The sequence below is a fragment of the Grammomys surdaster genome, unplaced genomic scaffold (genome assembly GCF_004785775.1).
Source record: "Grammomys surdaster isolate TR1022 unplaced genomic scaffold, NIH_TR_1.0 332617, whole genome shotgun sequence".
NCBI lineage: Eukaryota > Metazoa > Chordata > Mammalia > Rodentia > Muridae > Grammomys > Grammomys surdaster.
In genome coordinates this window covers 5,363-11,914 of record NW_021627842.1, presented here as the reverse complement: position 1 = coordinate 11,914, position 6,552 = coordinate 5,363, and the positions used below count along the sequence as shown (strand labels likewise).

The window sequence follows — 6,552 nt, the reverse complement described above, 5'->3', positions numbered from 1 at the left end:
CGGTGCTCAGGTGGAAACCGGAAGGGGCCGGGGCTCCGGGTCAGGAGCGGATTCCTGGATCCCAATGAGTCCCAGTGGGTCCCAGTGGGTCCCAGTTGCTCCCTGATTGGGGGCGAGCACTGCCACCTCCTAGCCTAAGAAACTGCTTGAGCTAGCTTGAGCCACGGAGAGCCCTGCTCCCTCTAGGTTCTGTGAGATTGGGTGCAGAGCTGACTCCCGGGATCTGCTCTGGCACAGACCGGAAGGAACCCACGCTCCGGGCCCTGGAGTGAACTCCTGGGTCCCAGTGGGTCCTAGCCACTCCCTGTTCGGGGGCAAGCACTGCCACCTCCTAGCCCAAGACCCTGCTTGGCACAGAGGTCCTGCGAGCCCCGCTTCCTCTGGAGTGTGTGAGATTGGGTGCAGAGCTGCCTCCCTGGATCCGCGAGTGCTCGGGCCCAGACCGGATGGAGCCAGCTCCAGGCCAGGAGCAAATTCCTGGGTCCCAGTGGGTCCCTGTTGCTCCCTGTTTGGGGTGAGTGCTGCTATTTCCTTACCTGGGATGCTGCGTGAGTTCAAGCTCCTGGGAGTCCCTGTTTTTCTTGGATTTTCTGCGGTTGGGTACGGAGCTGCTGCCTGCGACCTGCTCTAGGCTCGGTCCCAAACCCGAAGTCTCCCCAGGTCTTCTTTCTTCTCTGTGCCCACATCCTACTGTTTCATTTTCCCTTCCATTTCTCCATCATTTACTAGCTCATCTTAGTGGTGTCCAGGGTCTTTAAGTATCTGAGGTCATCTCAGAAGTGGTTTCAAAAGTGCAATGTCATGCTCTAGCACTGGGCAGGAGTGACCTTGGGGATGGTCTGTCCCCCTAGGACCACATTATACCTGACTGGTGATCATCTCAGGGTACCTCCCTGCCCCAGCATCTTGGCATTAGTTTGGTGGTCATCTCAGGTTCGCTCCTTGCTTGGGTCCACCCAATTGCAAGTGGCTCCTCGTGAGGGTCATCTGTTTTAGACTCTTTAGACTCACTCCTTCCTGGTGCCTGCAGCCCAATGGTAGAAGGTATGTGTGTGTGTGTGTGTGTGTGTGTGTGTGTGTGTGTGTGTTTAGTCTCTGGCTTGTTCCATGCCCTGGGAACACTTCAGTGCCTGCTCAGTACTGGTTGTCATCTCAGGCTCACTTTTTTTTCCGGAAATGTTAAGCTACTATTCATTCATATATTCACAGATCAGAACATTGAGCTTAGACAGAGCCTCTCTCCTCTCTGCCGCCTAATGAAGCACATGACACACAGGAGCCACATCTGCAATGCCTACCTTAGGGGTAGAGTAAAGAATATTTTCATATACTTCTCCTTCCAAAATGTGTCCCTTATTGCAGACAGTGAATCTTTACACAGTAATAAGGGAAAAACACTATTATCTGGGTAATGGCTTTGTGATAAAGAGCATTTTATAAAGTACTTATGGCTCATACTCTTAAAATAAATCACTGAAATCTAAATCACTCAAAGATTACATTCAATTGTTGATTTATTATTTATTTTGGAATGCTGGAGGGTGAATTAGGACTCCATAAACACTAAGGAATACTCTACCTTAAAACTCTGTCCTCAGACAAAAAGTGAATTTAACTTGTATTAAAATATTTCTTATGTATATTTATGTTATATATATATATATATATATGTGTGTGTGTGTGTGTGTGTGTGTGTGTGTGTTTCATTTTATGATTATTCTACAATAAGATTATTTTGCCTCTTTTTAATTGTTGCAGCATACAGGTTACATTAGCAAATTTTAATGATGTAAACTTTATATTATCCAAGCTGAATATCACTTTTTGTTATGTAAAAATTTACATTTAAATAAGCCTATGAAATTCTTTGTGGCCAAAGCTTATTAGTCCAGTATAAATCCATAAAAATGAGGTGCTTCCACTAAAATAACATGGTAAAAAGAGTTCTTAGTAATTATTTTCACAGAAATTACAAGTTTAGGTATATCTGAGAGACAAGAAGGTTTGGTTACATCCTTGGTGTTGTGTGGCATTATCAATCAAATTTATATATGCTTATTAATAAATGATAATTTTGAAATCTAACTGCTATGTTAGTCACAGATTTTACTTATTAAAATCAAATAACTTTCTTTTGAATTTTATCATTAGCTATGTTATCAGTGGTATTCTAGACTTTGTGAATAACGATAGTAACAATTTGTCATTGAGACTTTACAAAACGCCAGAGGCCTTTTGTGTTTCTGTATTATTGGATCACATTGTTGTAGAAAGCTATATGACATTTAAAACAATGTGCTAAAGTATTAAATTAAATGCAAGTAATTTATAAATAAGCACCTTTGTTTGTAGATCAGATAGTTATTAGGGTAAGGGCACATGGGACCTGGAAGGAGGGAGAAGGGCAGAAGAGGAGCCTAACAGTCAATGAAAATGTTCTTCCTCTGCAATTGCCAATATGCAAGTGACAGTTATAAGTCTAGAAACCACACAGGGACTCAGGTATTTCTTCAGTTCTTTAGACCTCAGCAAGCACAGCCCAGCTGCTATAGTAAGGATCTGAGCCTTCAGTTTATGGTACGGAAGGGCCACACCTTATTTGTCAGTGATGAGTACACATCTAAGTTAGTTCCAAATGTCACATAGCTTAAATTGTCCACTGAATATGAGCAGAATGGTGACTGTGATAATATACTGTGATTGTTACTTGTGATCAGGTTGATATATGTGGCTGAAAGTAAAGGTTATTGCTTGAGATTAGTTCCACGAAGGCTTAGATTTTTCAAAAACTTCTTTATTTAGGGTTCTCAAATCCTTCAACCTCTCTTCTAGCCCACTGACCAGAGGTAGGGGAGAAAGAAGGTTAGTATGGAAAGGGGTTTGTGGAACTGTTTGGAAACAGTTCCTTTGGATGATTACACTGTTTGTTTTTAGGTCACTAGTAGTCCAGTTTAATAGCAAACATTAAACATGAATCAGTAGTGGTGGCTTGATCCAACAGAAACAGCAAAGCTCCACTAAGTTGTCATGGATCAACAGATGCGGTTAGAATTAGCTGGAATACCATGAGAAGTTTTTGAGTGTGAAGTGAAGACCAGTGAAGAACAGTGAAGAAGTGAGATCAGCGATCCAGCAAAGACCAGCAAAGAAGTAAAGCATTGCATGGAATACCAATGCAAGAGCCTCCTATCTTCATTTGTGGGGTTCTAATCATATTCTTTCCAGTCATCATGTGCCCTGTTAAGTATCTGTTTTCAGAAAAAAAATCAGATGTCCTCTTACGAGACAGATTCCAAAAAAATCCATCACATGACACAAGTGAATTGTTAAAGAAACCAGAAATTTCCACTTCAGTTCCCAAATATGTTTTTTTTGTCATTGTGAGATAGGGCCTTATCCTGTAATATTGGCTGGCCTACAATTCACTTTGTAGCCCAAGCTGCTTTGAAACTTGTGCCAGTCTTCTCCTCAATCTCCCAGTGCTGGGGTTAGAGGGATGAGCTACCATGCCTGCCTGACTTTGAATAAATAACAAAGGAGTTTACCTTGCAGAAGCTAACCTAATAAGACAGATCATCAAAGACACCGGGTGAGCTTTCATATAAAGAGTGTTCTCCTTGAGGCTGGCATTCTGTGAGATGATTCTTTGGCAAGGATCTCTTAGTGGCTTTCAACATTTAGAAATGCTCCCATATGAAAAAAGCAAGATCTTCATTCTTACAAGTCAAATAGGAGGATATGTAACTCATGTGAGCTTTCAAATAATGCTAAACTCCAGTAAGAAAAATGGCATGATTTACATTTTGATTTTGTTTAAATGTCCCCAAATGATCCTTTTCCAAGGTCAGCAGAGGCAAGGGTATGTGTCTGAGGCTAGCTTTGCTGATAGTGACATCAAAGAAATGAAACAATGGCAAAAGAATCTGCAGCTAACTCTTACAGTAGGGCCAAGATGTATCTTGCTTTCTGACCTAAAAAAGAAGAAAGATATTGGAAGAAAAAAAAATGAACAGTTTTCATTGGATAATCTGCGTAATTCTTTTCATTTCTAAACATATCACTAATTTTTAAGTATCATTTTATGGATTTTTATTTGTTATTTGTAATATTTGATATGTTTTTATGTGATACAGTTCCTCAGGGCAAGGGAAGTGAAGTTTCAGGTGCCTGTATTGTAAGGGAGTGTGTGATAGATGCTTGCTCACATCAAAATAGACTAAGAAGCATATAGAGTGTAACAGGAATGAGGCAAAGATAATACACAGACAAGGATCTATTTTTCAGTAACCTACTTCTGCCGATTAGGTTTCAATTTCTGGAGGTTTCCAAACCTCTCAAAACAAGGCTACCAGCTAGAGCCTAAATGTTTAAACAAACAAATCTGGAAAGGATATTTCATATTCAGCACATAACACTGTTTCATAAACTATGGATATCTCTAAAACCATCAGTTGTGTGTTTGGATAGCTTAGTAGATTTACATTTTAAATTGATTATGTGACAGCTGAAGATGAATTGCTTGGTATAAAATTCGAAGAAGCTACTTAAAGTGGGCAATCTACTGAAATAGTCTGTGACAGAAATGTGAGCTAATATTACCATATTAGTATTAGACAGAAATTAAGTTATAGCTATTCTGAGCAGATAATTTATGGTACTTGATACCTAGATGGCAGACAGAAATTAAAGGATAAAAATAATCTCATATTTCTTTCTGTTTTCTGGCTTATTGATATTTATTGAGTTATAGAATAAAATAGCAGAGCCAGCTTTACCAGAAACTGATACAGATATTTGGCCTGAGTTACATGCTGGGCATTGAGATAGAAATAGCCAGTGGTTAGGTAACACACTGGTCATTTTGAATGCCATAAAAAAATAACATAGACTAGAAGCCCCTAAAAAGAAAAATTTATGGTCTTATAGGTAAAGATATTGATTTAATAATTTATAAATTACTATCTACAAAACTCTCAAATTCTGAACTCTTCCTTTATTGTCACATGCATACACACACAGACACACACACACACACACACACACAAATTTACACACTCACTCCTAATTATATAAATGCAAACTGTTCAGGCTGTATATATGTTTTCAGAGCTGGTACACTGGTAGCAGATAATCATTTGGAGTGCCTTTTCATGGAAGACTATTTCTTCCGCTCTCAACATTAGCTGCTTATATTTCTTTGTGTAGCACTGAGCCTCTTGGATTTCCTCATTTGTGTGAGTATGGTTGTGCTTGTTCAGGCAGTCATGTTTAAGCAGTCATGTTGAGGACTGAATCTCGCAACAAACACCCTGACATTATGGCTCTTGCAATCTTTCTGTTTTCTCTTTTGTATTGATGCCTAAGACATATGCACAAGAGTTGTGTTCAAGATGTGTGCTTTGTGACTAGGCTCCACAACTGCATTTTGACTGATTGTTGTAGTAATTTCCAACCCCAAAAGTCCATCTAAAAAACTCACAGTCAGCTTATTATAATTATAAGCTATGTGCCTAGATTGGGCAGATCTAGCACTGTACTGACTTCTTCTTCAGCTATAAGACCCTTTCCTACTTGGAATTTCTCCTGGCCATGCAGTTCTGATCTGTCATGGCTTCCTCATACTCTTCTTCCGTCCTCTCTTCATTTGTGGTCCTCCTCTTCTATGTGTCCCCACTCTTAAAGACCTTCTGTCCCACCTTTTTCCTCCACTTCCCAATCACAGGCTTTAGCCTTTATTGACCAGTTAAAATGGGGAGAATGTTCACATGAGATCACCTCAGTATGTGGTCAACTGCTTTTGGGGGGCAACTCCTTTTGAGGAAGCAGAATTAACATCAGAATTCAAACAGCATCAGGGCAACCCACAGTATTTTCCCCTTTTTGTCCAATAAAAAGGCACTTTCTCTCAAATATAAATTGAGCACAACCATAATAGTTGTGTAAATTATAAAGTATGATATATACTTAACATGTAGTCCATTTGTCAATTTAGATAAAGTTCTCTACTATCTATCCTAACTAAACATTTTACAATTCTGTGACTGAATTATGCTGATTTTAACTTATATTACCATCTGAAATCCATTCTTTCAAATCTGGAACATCTTTAATACTCAATAACATAAGTTCAATTATGAGACAATAACTAGTCTTCAACCCTGCCAGAGATCCGAGAAGGAATTAAATATTACGTGAATATATAGTAAGCATAAAAGCATAACTTCAAAACTATACAATTTGTAGAGACAGCTGACTGACTGAAAAATTCTCTAATTCATTATAATGTTGGAGCATCTGTCTTCAACCTTCTGGTCCGGAAACATCTGACCATCTTTAAGTGAAGTGGAAATTATGAAGTACTAGCTTATTCTGTCTTGACAGAGCTTAGCAGTCTATTACCCCACATCTGTTTGTCCTTTTTTGAATGTATTTTTGTCTGCAGATGAATTAGGACAACCTTTGCCCAGTGTCTCCCTTGCCATGATTAAAGCAACTCCACCTGGAGGTAATGATGCTCAATATCTTCCTTGAAGTGGAATATGGATACTGTCA

The 6,552-nt window shown here is 39.4% G+C and overlaps 1 non-coding gene across 1 annotated transcript; it reads right to left on the bottom strand.

Annotated features, from left to right (window-relative positions):
- Positions 1–1,175: 1,175 nt before the first annotated feature.
- LOC114616584 lies at positions 1,176–1,310 on the bottom strand. The gene has a single exon (XR_003710664.1). It is a non-coding gene; the product is annotated as a small nucleolar RNA SNORA17 (small nucleolar RNA).
- Between the last annotated feature and the right edge of the window lie 5,242 nt (positions 1,311–6,552).